Source organism: Notamacropus eugenii, chromosome X (assembly GCF_028372415.1).
Source record: "Notamacropus eugenii isolate mMacEug1 chromosome X, mMacEug1.pri_v2, whole genome shotgun sequence".
Taxonomy (NCBI): Eukaryota; Metazoa; Chordata; class Mammalia; order Diprotodontia; family Macropodidae; genus Notamacropus; species Notamacropus eugenii.
This window is the reverse complement of record NC_092879.1, coordinates 33317148-33331730: the sequence shown is the minus strand read 5'-3', so window position 1 is coordinate 33331730 and position 14583 is coordinate 33317148. Positions and strand designations below refer to the sequence as shown.

General features: G+C 37.7%; 1 long non-coding RNA gene across 1 annotated transcript in view; it reads right to left on the bottom strand.

Annotated features, from left to right (window-relative positions):
• LOC140515165 (uncharacterized) overlaps positions 1–14128 on the bottom strand; it is a 47137-nt gene extending 33009 nt beyond the window's left edge. The window contains exons 1-2 of the long non-coding RNA XR_011970863.1: positions 12118–14128; positions 9362–9467 (exon numbers count right to left, since the gene is read on the bottom strand). This is a non-coding gene — a long non-coding RNA (uncharacterized lncRNA). The remainder of the gene's footprint in view (positions 1–9361; positions 9468–12117) is intronic.
• Between the last annotated feature and the right edge of the window lie 455 nt (positions 14129–14583).

Here is a 14583-nt window from a genome sequence, read left to right as displayed (position 1 = left end):
CAACAGAGTGGAGGAGATTTCCAGCCCACAGTGACCTGAAAGGCTAATGGGAAACGTCAGTTGCACCTGGCACAGAACCCAGCCACAGAGCCCAGCCCAGCCTTGGCCGCATGTGGCTCACAAACAGCCCTCAGGGCAGAATCTCCAGTCTCAGAATCCCCAGCCCAAGCAGCAGTGCTCACAGATCCCTCAACCCACAGGCACCAAAAGTCAGTGATGGGGTTTTTTCAGCTGGCCAGGAAGAGAGAAGGACCTTCTCATAGCTCTGGCCTCAGGCAGCTGCCATAGAGGCCACATTGGGCAGGCAACGTCAGATCTCACGGCAGCCCCTACTGCAGCCCGAGACCATTGCTGGATCGTAAAAACCCCTGGGGGCACTGAGGGAGATGGTCTTTGTCTCATACTGAATAGTGGCCCTGCCCTCACAGCTTGACTGAATCCCACCCCTCCAGTGCTAGCTTGGTGGAACTGGAGGTCAGGTGCCTGTAGAGAGGAAACTCTGCTAAGATTCTGGGCACAAAAATCCTTCCCTGTTCCCAGACCAGTACACTCTTGATTGTGCCACCTTGGAGGAAGTGATATCTTACAGGTCCCAAGAGTATACCCTATTCTTGACAAAGGACCCAAAAGTCAAGTAACTGGTTGGGAAAATGCCCAAAAAAAGGGAAAAAAATAAGACCATAGAAGGTTACTTTCTTGGTGAACAGATATCTCCTCCCATCCTTTCAGATGAAAAGAAAAATGCTTACCATCAGGGAAAGAAATAAAAGTCAAGGCTTCTGTATCCCAAAAATCCAAAATAAATATTCAATGGTCTCAGGCCATTGAAGAGCTCAAAATGGATTTTGAAAATCAGGTTAGAGAGGTGGAGGAAAAACTGGGAAGATAAATGAGAGAGATGAAAGAAAAGCATGAATAGCAGGTCAACACCTTGCTAAAGGAGACCCAAAAACATGCTGAAGAAAATAACACCTTTAAAAATAGGCTAACTCAATTGGCAAAAGAGGTTCAAAAAGCCAATGAGGAGAAGAATGCTTTCAAAAGCAGAATTAGCCAAATAGAAAAGGAGGTTCAAAAGCTCACTGAAGAAAATAGTTCTTTCAAAATTAGAATGGAACAGATGGAGGCTAATGACTCTATGAGAAACCAAGAAACCACAAAACAAAACCAAAAGAATGAAGAAATGGAAGATAATGTGAAATATCTCATTGGAAAAACAACTGACCTGGAAAATAGATCCAGGAGAGACAATTTAAAAATTATGGGCCTACCTGAAAGCCGTGATCAAAAAAAGAGCCTAGACATCATCTTTCATGACATTATTAAGGAAAACTACCCTGATATTCTAGAACCAGGGGGCAAAATAAATATTGAAAGGATCAACTGATCACCTCCTGAAAGAGATCCAAAAAGAGAAACTCTTAGGAACACTGTGGCCAAATTCCAGAGTTCCCTTGTCAAGGAGAAAATATTGCAAGCATCTAGAAAGAAACAATTCAAGTAGTGTGGAAATACAATCAGAATAACACAAGATCTAGCAGCTTCTACATTAAGGGATGGAAGGACATGGAATATAATATTCCAGAAGTCAAAGGAACTAGGACTAAAACCAAGAATCACCTACCCAGCAAAACTGAGTATAGTATTTCAGGGGGAAAAATTGTCTTTTAATGAAATGGAGACCTTTAAAGTATTCTGGACAAAAAGACGAGAACTGAAAAGAAAATTTGACTTTTAAACACAAGAATGAAGAGAAGCAGGAAAAGGTAAACAGTAAAGAGAAATCATAAGGGACTTACTAAAGTTGAACTGTTTACATTCCTACATGGAAAGACAATATTTGTAACTCTTGAAACTTTTTTCAGTATCTGGGTAGTTGGTGGGATTACACACACACACACACACACACACACACAGACACACACACAGAGAGAGAGAGAGAGAGAGAGAGAGAGAGAGAGAGAGAGAGAGAGAGAGAGAGAGAGAGAGCACAGGGTGAATTGAATAGGATGGGACCATATCTTAAAAATGAAATTAAAGGATGAGCGAGAAATATATTGGGAGGAGAAAGGGAGAAATGGAATGGAGCGAATACTCTCTCATATAAGAGGCAAGTAAAAGACTTTTCAGTGGAGGGAAAAAGAGGGAAGGTGAGAGAAAAAACATAGAGCTTACTCTCATCACATTCGACTAAAGGAAGGAACAAAATGCATACTCATTTTGGTAAGAAAACCTATCTTACAATACAGGAAAGTGGGGGAGAAGGGGATAAGAAGGGTGGGGGGATGGAAGAGAAGGCAGTGAGAGGAGGGAGCAATTTGAAGTCAACAGTCTTGGGGAGGGACAGGATCAAAAGAGAGAATAGAAGCAATGGGGTGCAGGATAGAATGGAGGGAAATATAGTTAGTCTTATACAACATGACTATTATGGAAGTCATTTGCAAAACTACACAGATATGGCCTATATTGAATTGCTTGCCTTCCCGAAGGGAATGGGTGGGAAGGGAGGGATGAGGAGAAGTTGGGACTCAAAGTTTTAGGAATAACTGTTGAGTATTGTTCTTGCAACTAGGAAATAAGAAATACAGGTAATGGGGTGTAGAAAGTTATCTTGCCCTACAGGACAAAAGAGAAGATGGGGATAAGGAAAGGGAGGGATGTTAAAAGAGAGGGCAGATGGGTGATAGAGGCAGTTAGAATCCTTGGCGTTTTGGGATGGGGGGAGGGGAGAAATGGGGAGAAAATTTGGAACCCAAAATGTTGTGGAGTTGAATGTTAAAAAGTTAAATAAATAAATTAAAATTTAAAAAAAAATAAAGAAAAAAATAAGATAACTTTCATGTAAGTAGAGAAATCACAGAGGACCAATACCATCAAAAAATTTCATTGGAATGAATTAAGTATGTCTGTGTCATTGTAAGCAATCTTTAAGAATTGGGGGCAATGAGAGAAGTATAGGGACCTTGGAAATGGTCCTCTGACCTACTGGTTCTCCTACAAATTCAATATGCCATCTCTTGTCTTGATGAGTATGACCTTGGACAAATAACTTAGCATCCCAAGGCCACAGTTTCTTCATTTTTAAATTAGGGGGTTGAGCAGCTAGATTGATACAGTAGATAGAACACTGGACCTGGAGTTAGGAGGACCTGAGTTCAAATCTGGCCTCAGATACTTAATACTAGTTACCTGGCCTCGGCCAAGTCACTTAACCCCAATTGACTCACCTTCCACCCTCCAAAAAATATAAATTAGGGGCTCTGACTAAATTGTCTCTGAGGACCCTTCCATTCCTAGCTTTATGATTCTATGATCCCATATATTAAACTAAAGTGAACTATTATTATCTCAACAGGCTGAATCCAGTAATTTTCAATTTAATGAGAAATACAAAGTCATGCCATTAGTTTCAACAAATTGACTATACATATTGAAGATAGAAGAGATATGAGTAAAGCCAAACAAGCTAATTTTGAGATGTGTAACCCAAAAATTTAATGGATTTTTTTTTTACTGTAACCTGTACTTTCATTTGTAAAGGAAATCACTCCTATCAGGACATCACTTTTTCTTCACCCTAGATTCTTAGAGATTTCTTTGGGCATCAAGAGGACACATAACCAGAGTGTGTCAAAGGGCTTGGGCCCAAGTCTTCCTTATTCCAAGTCCAGATCTCTAGACTATATGCTAGTTGATCTCTCTCAGGTTATGTTGGAACCTTAGTCTCTATAAAGAGAAGTAGAGCTCCCAGTTCGAGAAAGATCATATCCCACTTTTACACTCAACTAGACAGACCATGTCTGAAGTATTGTGCTCAGTTTGGGGAAATCACATTTTAGAAAGACATTGACAAGCTGAAATAAATTTGAAGGACATTGACAAGAGTAGTGAAGAGGCTTGAAACCACAAAGTATGAAATGATCTTTTACTGCATAGATCAGAAGTATTGTCAGATTGAGGAGAGATTGGATCTATCCTCTACAGCTCTGAAGGCAGAACCAGGAGGTATGTAGAGAAGTTACAGGGAGGTCAAATTTTGCCCAATGCCACCAGAGCCATAATAGGGCACCCCATAACTAGAAGTCTTCAATCAGAGGATAGATTTTCCTTAGTATAAGATGTTTCAGAGGAAATTTATGCATTAAATAAAAGGTTGAACTAAAAACTTCTAAGATCCATTCTAAAACTAAGATTCAGATTCTCTTAACATTATTGTTGTTTTCCAGATAATCCTAACATTAACCAGAAGTCTGCTCATTGACAGGCTTGAAGGTCACCTTGTTGACTCAATTTAGTCTGGTTACTTTCTTCCTTTATGACCCACTCATATTTGGCTTTCATGACACTACTTTCTTTTGGTTCACCTATAATTTTTCAAAATAAATAAAATGGGAAGTTCTGGGAACCAGGATAGCAGAGTGATTGGTAACTGCTATCTCCCTAACCTTCTTAACCTTGAAGAGACCAGAGAATATTTCCCCAAGAAAAATCCTGGAACAGTGAGATCAGGCAAAGGGGTAAACAATCTCTTAACCCATGAGGCTAGGAAAATCGCTTAGGAGGGGCCCTCTTGCTGTGGCTGCAGGGAACCAGTGCAGGACTGGAGTTGTCCCAGACAACCCCATCTCAGCAAACCAGGAGGAGTGCCAGGGGTGGTGGAGCCTGCAACCATCAGCAACAGGAGCCCAGGTATGTCTCAGCATCCCAGGGGAATTGGGAAGACACTAGCGCAGACGGATCCACAAACTGCTGAGCTTGCCTATGCTCTAGCTCAGCAGAGGAGACCTCCTGTGGTCACACCACACCTCCCCCACACTTACCACAGCTACTCCCAGGGTAACCCTGGGGAAACCCAGAAAAACTACACCTGGCCTCTGTTTTCAAACACCAACCAGTCCAGCACCAAGTAAGCTGCAGCATTTTAGCTTCGAACTGAAGGAACTAGAGGTCACAACATACAAAGCCTCAAGTTCAAGGGACAAGAACAGTGGGACAGAGCCCCCTGTGCTCCAGAAGCAGAGATCTACTTTAAAAGCCAGAAAAAGAGTGAACATCATGAGGGAGAAGCAAAACAGAAAAGAAAAGACCATAGAATCTTTCTATGGGGACGAGGACTAAAACACGAATAAGAAAAGGTCTGCATTAAGACTGTACTCCCCCCTGAAACTTCAGAAGGGAATATGAACTGGTCTCAATACCAAAGAGCATTCTTGCAACAACTCAAGAAGGATTTTAAAAGCCAAATTAGAGATATAGAAGAAAAACTAGGCAAAGATTTTAAAAATATGCAAAGATAATTCACTGAACAACTCCTTAAAAAGGAAAATTGGACAAATGGAAAAGGAGATGCAAAAGTTAACTGAAGAAATCAATTTGATAAAAATTAGAATTGGGCACGTAGAAGTTAATAACTCTATGAGACATCAAGAATCAGTCAAACAGAATCTAAAGAGTGAAAAGATAGAAGAAAATGTAAAATATGCAATTGGAAAAACTGACCTGGAAAGTAGATCCAGGTGAGAAAATCTAAGGATTATCAGTCTACCAGAAAGCCATGTAAAAAAAGAGCCTGGACAATATCTTCCAAGAAATCATCAGGGAAAACTTCCCAGAAGTCCTAGATCCAGAGGGCAAAATAGTCATCAAAAGAATTCACCATTCACCTCCTCAAAGGAATCCCAAACTAAAGACACCAAGGAGTATCGTTGCCAAATTCCAGAACTATCAAGTGAAGGAGAAAATACTGCAGGCAGTCAGAAAGAAATAATTCAAATAATGAGGAACTACAGTCAGTATCACACAGGACCTGGCAGCTTCTACATTGAAAGATAGAAGGGACTGGAATATGATATTCCTTAAGGCGAAGGAATTGGGATCAATTACCCAGGAAAATTGAACATAATATTTCAGGCATGGAGATGGACAATCATTGAAATAAGGGAATTCCAGACCTTTCTGATGAAAAAGCCAGACCTCAATACAAAATTTGTTCTTCACACACAGATCTCGAGAGAGGCGTAAAAAGGTAAATGGGGGGAAAAAAACTTGTTATTCAATATGGGCAAACTGTTTACATCCTTATAAGAGAAGATGACACTTGTTAATCTTGCAAATTGTATATTTATTATGATATATAAAAGGGACATACATAGACAGAGGGAGCGGGTTTAAGGTAAAGGATGAGATGATAAAAATGTGATTTAAGGGTGTGAAAGGATGGCAACAGGAGATGTGAAAAGGGGGGAGGCAGAGAAAGGTAAATTGCATCACAGAAAGAGGCACAAATATATATTACAGTAGAGGGAAAGAGAGGAGGGAGATGAGCATTGTTTGAGATTTACTCTCATCTGATTTGGTTCAAGGAGGGAACAACAAACTCAGTTAAAAAGAGAAATATAACTAGCTCTATAGGCAGTAGGAGGGGAAGGGGAAAGAAAAGGAAGTGGAGGCTAAAAGGAAGGAAAGAAGTAATAACGGAAAAGGGGAGTAAAAGGGAGGGGAGCATAAAGAAGGGAGGGAAGACTGAAGGAGGCAGTGGTCAAAAATTAAAACTCTATTGTGAAGGGGAAGGGAGAAGGGAAAACTAAAAGCACAGATGGGGGGAAGAGGATGGAGGGAAAGACACAGATGGTAATCCTAACTGTGAATATAAATGGGAAGAACTCTCCCATAAAACAGAGATGGATAGCAGAATGGGTTAAAAACCATGATACAACAATATGTTGTTAACAAGAAACACTTTTGAAATGGGGGCATGCATGCAAGGTAAAGGTAAAAGTTTGGAGAAGAATATTTTGTGCTTCATCTGATGTAAAAAAAGCAGTTGTGGTAATCCTAATCTCAGACAAAGCAAAAGCAGAAATAGATCCAATCAAAAGAGATACAGAAGGAAACTATATCCTGCTAAAAGTCATCATAGACACTGAAACAATTTCATTACTAAACATATATGCTCCAAGTATTATAGTATCCAAATTCTTAGAGGGGAAGTTAAGGGAGTTACAGGAAGAAATAAACAGCAGAACTATACTAGTGAGGGACCTCCGCCTCCCCCTTTCTGAATTTGATAAATTTAACCTCAAAATAAACAAGAAAGAAGTTAAGGAGGTGAATAAAACTCTGAATAAGGTAAAGATGATAGATCTCTGGAGAAAATTGTATGGCGATAGAAAAGAATATACCTTTTTCTCAGTGGTACATCGCACATATACAAAAATTGACCATATACTAGGGCATAAAAACCTCACAATTGAGTGTAGAAAGACAGAGATAGTCATTGCATCCTTCTCAGATCATAATGCAATAAAAATTATATGTAGTCAAAGGCCATGGATAGATAAACCAATAATTAATTAGAAACTAAATAATCTAATCCTAAAAAATCACTGGGTTAAACAACAAATCATAGAACAATCAACAACTTCATTAGAGAGAATGACAATAATGTGACAACCTACCAAATATTATGGGATACTGCAAAAGCAATTCTTAGGGGAAGTTTTATATCTTTGAATGCCTACAAGAATAAAATAGAGGAAGAGGAGATCAATGAATTGGGCATGTAGCTGAAAAAGTTAGGAAAAGAACAAAGTGAAAATCTCCAAGCAAATATCAAATTAGAAATACTGAAAACAAAAGGAGAGGTTAATAAAACTGAAATAAGAAAACTAAGAGTTGATTTTATGTATGAAAAGAAACATATAAAATTAGTAAACCTTTGGTCAATTTGACCAAAATAAACAAAATGCCAGTAAATACTGATTTAATGCTCTTCTTTTAAAGTAATGATACTGTTAAAAATAGCTCTTTAAAAATTTAATCCTAGACTTCCTATTAATCCTGCTCTGCCAAGATGACAGAGTAAGCAGTACATTGTCATAACTCTCCCATATACCCCTCCAAACAATCATAAAATAGCATCACAAAACAAATCTTGAAATAGCAGAACCAGCAAAAAGATGGGGTGAAATAACATTTTAACCCAAGAAACATGGAAAATTAGCACAAAAGTTCTGTCCCACTCAGGTCCAGGACAATAAGCATTTCAGTAAGCACCACCTCAGCCAAATAGCAGAAGATCCTGAGCTCCAGTGTGGTGAAGTAGGAAATCCCCAACACCAGGACTCCTCAGCCAGGGGAATGGGTAGACTCCAGTGGCCAGACTGCAAGTGTAGCCCCAGAAAAACACAGAAGCACTCTGCCTGCTTCAACACACACCAGACACCAGCACTAGGAGCCCAGCTCCGCACCAGGAAAGTGGCCAGACCTCCAGCAGAGCCACCTATACCCTCCATCTCACTTCCTCAGCACAGCACCAGACACAAGGGTCTCCCATGGACCTCAGGGCAACATGAGTGCAGCACCAAGTAAACAGCTAGAGCCTACAGTCCCTGGCACAAGAAATCTTAGACAGGCCCCCTTCTACCCCAGGGGCAATGAAAATGACTCAAAAAGATGAGCAAAATACAACAGCAACAAAAAGAATCTGACCATAGAACATTATTGTGGTGACACAGAAGATCAAGATAAATACTCAGAATAGTACAATATTGTCAAAACATCTCTGGCAAAACCCCAAAGAAAAACAGGATGTCATCCCAAGCCCAGAAAGAACTCATGAAAGAACTCAAAAAGTAACTTAAAAATCATATAAGACAGATAGAAGAAAAATGGGGGAAAAAAATGAGATGCAAGAGAATTATGAAAAAAGAGTCAACAGCTTGGGAAAGGAAAACAACTGCTTAAAAAGTAGAATTCGCCAAGTGGAAGAGGAGATACAAAAATCCACTGATGAAAACAACTCCTTAAAGAGTACAATTGACCAAATAGAAAAGAAAGTACTGGGTAAACAACACCTTAAAAGTCAGAATTGGGCAAGTGGAAACTGATGACTCTATGAGACATCAAGAATCAATCAACAAGTTCAAAAGAATGAAAAAAGTAGAAGAAAATATAATATAACTCATTGGAAAATTAACTGACCTGTAAAATAGATCCAGCAGAGACAATGTCAAAATCATCCGACTACCTAAAAGAACTAATCAAAAGGAGGACTTGGACAATATCTTTCAAGAAATTGTCAAAGAAAATTTCCCTGATATCCTGGAACCAGAGGGAAAAATAGGCATTGAAAGAATCTAGTCATCGCGTTGGGAAAAAAATCCCAAAATAAAAATTCCGGGGAACATTATAGCCAAATTACAGAACTATGAGGTCAAGTAAACAATACTGCAAGTGGCCAGATAGAAACAATTCAAATACCAGGGAACCACAATCAGCTGTAACATTAAAGGATAGGAGGTCATAGAGCATGACATTCAAGAAGGCAAAGGAGCTAGCACTACAACAAAGAATTACCTACCTGGCAAAACAGCATGATACTTCTAGGAAGAAAATGGTCATTCAGTGAAATAGAAGGATTTCAAGCTTTCGGAAGAAGACCAGGATTGAACCAAAAATTTGACCTCCTACAAGACAAAAGAGAAACATGAAAAGGGGAAAAACAGACAAAAACATAATGGATTCAATGGAGCTGAACTGTTTACGTCCTTACATGGGAAGATGATACTTGTAATTCTTTTTTATTTTCTTTTTTATTAGTATTTTATTTTTCCTCAATTTCAAATAAAAACAATTTTCAACATTCATTTTTAAAATTTTGAATTTCAAATCCTCTCCCTTCCTCCTTCCCCAAACCCCATTGAGAAGGCAAGCAACTTGATATAGTTTATACGTGCGTAGTCACACAAAACATATCTATAACAGTCATATGAAAGAAAACATGGACAAAACACTCAAGAAAAATAAAGAAAAGAATATGCTTCAATTTGTATTTAGACAAAATCGGTTCCATGTCTGAGGATGAATAGCATTTTTCTTCATAAACCCTTCAGAGTTGTCTTGGATCATTGTATTGCTGAGAATCGTTAAGTCATTCACAGCTGATCATCTTACAATATTGTCATTATTTTGTACATAGTACATTTCACTTTGCATCAGCTGATGCAAGTCTTTCCAGGTTTTTTTGAGAGTATCCTGCTCATCACTTTTTATAGTACAATAATATTCCATCATAATCACATACTACAACTTGTTCAGCCATTTCCTAACTGATGAGCATCCTCTCAATTTCTAATTTTTTTGCCCCAGAGAAGAACTGCTATAAATACTTTTGCCCATAAAGGTCTTTTTCCTTTTTGTTTTTTATCTCTTTGGGTATACAGACCTAGTAGTGGTATTACTAGGTCAAAGTGTATGTATAATTTTATAGCCTTTTTGACATAGTTTCACATTGTTCTACAGAATACTTGAATCAGTTCACAACTCCACCAACAATGCATTATTGTCTCATGTTTCCCACATCCCAACATTTGTCATTTACCTTTTCTGTCCTATTAGGAAATCTAATAAGTGTGAGATAGTACCTCAGAACTGTTTTAATCTACATTTCTCCAGTCAATAGTGAGTTAGAATATTTTTTTCATATGACTACAGATAGCTTTGATTACTTCATCTAGAAATTGGTCTTATTTTTGATCATTTATCAATTGAAGTAGGCTCTTATTTTTATAAATGTGACTCAGTTCTACTGATTTTTGAGAAAGGAGGCCTTTATCAGAGAAACGTGCTTGACATATAATTGGGGAAAAATAGAATACTATTTAAATTAAAAAAGATAATCCTGGCCAGCATCTCTTTCACCTACTCTGTATTAGAGTCAAATTGGATGATAAGCTGTTGCTCATACTGCCTTCAATGAATTTTTTCAGGCCAGGGCCTAGTCCTGGATTGGACTTCTTTCTTATGTCTGCCTTCTAGAATTTATCTTCCTTCAAGGGTCAAGTTAAGGATTACCTCGAAATCTCGTCTTCCTTAATTTCCCAATTCCCACACTCTGAAGCTGTACTCTCACTCAAATTTTCCAGAGCACTTTGGCTATATCCTTCATCTTCAACACTCTGTCTTTTATCTATGTATGTGTTGTATCTTCTATAGTAGAAAGTAAGAAGCTAGGTTGTACAATGGATAGAGGGTTGAACTTTGAATCAGGAAAAGTCCTGAGTTCAAATTTGACTTCAGATACTTGTTAACTGAGTGAAGCTATGTGACTTAATCTTTCTCAACCTCAGTTTCCTCATCTGTAAAAATGGGAAAGATAGTGATTCCTACATCCCAGGTTGTTATGAGGCACAAATAAGGGAAACTATCTGAAGTGTTTTATGACTCTTACAGCACTACATACGTGTTAGCTATTATTTTTATCATTATTATTAGCAATAATAATAATAAGCTATTTGAGGGCAGAAACTCTTTCTTTTAAGCTGGTATCTGCAGTTCCTAGCATAGTATCTTCCATATAGTAGGTCCTTAATAAATAATATTTAATGCTGAATATTCTCCTAATGTCTCTGTCTCCATATCAGGAGAGTCATCACTTTGTTATTATGTAGAAGGACGTAACTTAAAGGCAGGGACTATGTCTTGTTTATTTTTAGGTCTTCTCATTGTGGAAGAGAGTGAATGAGACCTATGAAGTGTTTAATAAATACTTGTTGAATGGGAAATGAATTTATGAAATATCATCAGCAATTTTTCAACATATTGCAACTCCATAGTGAGTCAGTGACCTTAAGGTAACCCAGAACAAATGCCATGAAAGTCCCTGGGCTACATACCTCTCAGGGGTTCTACTTATCCTGATCATGGCCAATACAGGATAGAGTAGAGAGGGTGCATCCGTGTAACTATTGTGTTGTAACTAACATTGTTAATATTTACAGGCACACATAAACAATATAATGCTTATAGAGCAGAGGATCATAGTAAATTATCAAATTACTTCTAAGAGCTAGATTCTATTTGAAGATATAAGCTTGAAGTTGGGACCTATTTCTTATCCTTGGATCTTCCCCAGTATTTTAAGCTCTTTTCTCCCCAGTATTTTACTCTTTGGGTAAAATATGACAATAATAATCATATATATGCATATATATATACATATATGTGTATATGTATGTGTGTACATATGTATATATACACATATGTGTATATATATATGTATAATCTCCATCTTTTGGAGAAATGTATATGCAGACACATTTATGAGGTACCACCAACCTTCCAGTCATCCAGGCTTGTTACTTGGGAGTCCCCTTCCATTTTCAGGTCTGTAAATCCGTGGATCTCTCTTTGAACTGCTGACTCCAGCTGAGTGGCTTCCAAGAGAAAGATGACACTGAATGTACATACAGTAAATGAACCCTTATGTAATGTTGGTGAAACCAATCCAGGGGAAAAAGAAAAAGACACTACAGTTCACTATATTTTTCCTTTCTATTTTTACTTTTAAGAAAAAAAGTAGAGGGAAATTAATGTGCACATGCTTAAGTCAGGGTTAAAAACGGGAAGGAAAAAATCTTTTACTGACTAGTGTTGTTCATAATTAATCTGAGATATGAATTTAAGTCAAATTCCTTGAAAAATAATTTTGGTATGACCAATTAACATTTATTCTCCCTCTACCTCCTATCCACCACCCTCCCAAAAACTAGTCTGATTGATAATTCTTTCTCCCAAACCTTGGATTGAGGCTTGTTATATTTAAAGAATTGGTCCCAATACCCAAAGATGGAAGTATGATCTTTTTATATATGCTTGTTGGTTTGGGGTAACTAAATGTTAATATCTTGGCTACTCATTTTAAAGTACAATGAAAATCTTCATCTAAAGTAGGGTCACAAGAATCTTACCACTCCATTTCAGGGATAGCTGCAGTTGAATGCAGGATTTTCCATCTCTTTTCCTTCTTTTTGATCATTTCTTCTTAATGAGAAGAGGAGACTTTACAATGTCTATAATGAAACTACACGTCCTAGTGTCTTGTTGATGTTACATTAAACAGATTGAGGAGATGCAACACTTGCCCTATAAGTGTTTACTCTTTAATACAGTTGTGGTAAGAACGAAGTATGTATATACTTATAAATGTGGAGGGCATAAGCAAGTTGTCGCATTTAGCAAATGAAGAATTATACAGAGACCGAGCAAATCATATATTTAAAGAAATGTGTGATATAACAAGAAGATGGCTGTTCACGTGCAACAAATAAGGAATGGGCAACCAATGGCTTCCACTGATATCCTCGTGATGTCAGGAGAAAACAAGAGAAGCATGTAAAAGTAAATAGTAAAGAGAAATCATAAGAGACTTAGTAAAGTTGAACTTTTTACATTCCTACATGGAAAGACAATACTTAAACTCTTGAAAATTTTCTCAGTATTTGGGGAGTTGGAGGGATTGCGCACACACACACGCACACACATATATATACAGACAGAGGGCACAGGGTGAGTTGAATAGGAAGGAATGAAATCTAAAAATCAAAATTAAGGGATAAGAAAGGAATATATTGGAAGAAGAAAGGCAGAAATGGAATAGACCAAATTATCTCTCATAAAAGAGGCAAGAAAAAGTTTTTTCAATGAAGGGGAAAATGGGTGAGATGAGAGGGGGGAAGTGAAGCTTACTATCATCACATTTGGTTTAAGGAGGGAATAATATGTACACACAATTTGGTATGAAAATCTATCTTACACTATAGGAAAGTAGAGGAGAAGGGTATAAGTGCGATGGGGGGAATGATACAAGGAAGGGGAAATGGAAGGAGGGAGTAATTAGAAGTAAATACTTTGGGGGATGGACAAGGTCTAAAGAGAGAATAGAATAAATAGGGGGCAGGATAGGATGGAAGGAAATATAGCTAGTCTTTCACAACATGACTATTATGAAAGTATTTAGTACACTTACGCATGTATAGCCTATATTGAATTGCTTGCCTTCTCAGTGGAGATGGGTGGGGAAGGAGGAAGGGAAAGAAGTTGGAACTCAAAGTTTAAGGAATGAATGTTGAGAATTGTTTTTGCATGCAACTTAGAAATAAGAAATACAGGTAATGTGGTATAGAAATGTATCTTGCCTTACAAGAAAAGAGAAAAGATGAAGATAAGGGAAGGGAGGCATGTGATAGAAGGGAGGGCAGATTGGGGGAAGAGGCAATCAGAACGCATGACGTTTTAGGGTGCAAGAGGGGAGAGATAGGGAGAAAATTTGGAACTCAAAATCTTGTGAAAATGAATATTGAAAACTAAAAATAAATAAATAAACTTAATTTTAAAATAGAAAAAAAGAGAAAATAACACCTTTAAAAATAGGCTAACTCAGTTGGAAAAAGGGGTTCAAAAAGCCAATGAGAAGAAGAATGCTTTAAAAAGCAGAATTAATCAAATGGAAAAGGAGGTTCGAAAGCTCACTGAAGAAAATAGCTCTTTAAAAACTAGAATGGAGCAGTTGGAAGCCAATGACTTTATGAGAAACCCAGAAAATACAAAACAAAACCAAAAGAATGAAAAAAATAGAAGACAATATGAAACATCTCATTAGAAAAACAACTGACCTGGAAAATAGATCCAGGAGAGATAATTTAAAAATTATGAGACTATCTGAAAACGATGATCATAAAGAGAGCCAAGAAATTAACCTCTTCCAAGAAATTATCAAGGAAAGCTGCTCTGATATTCTACACC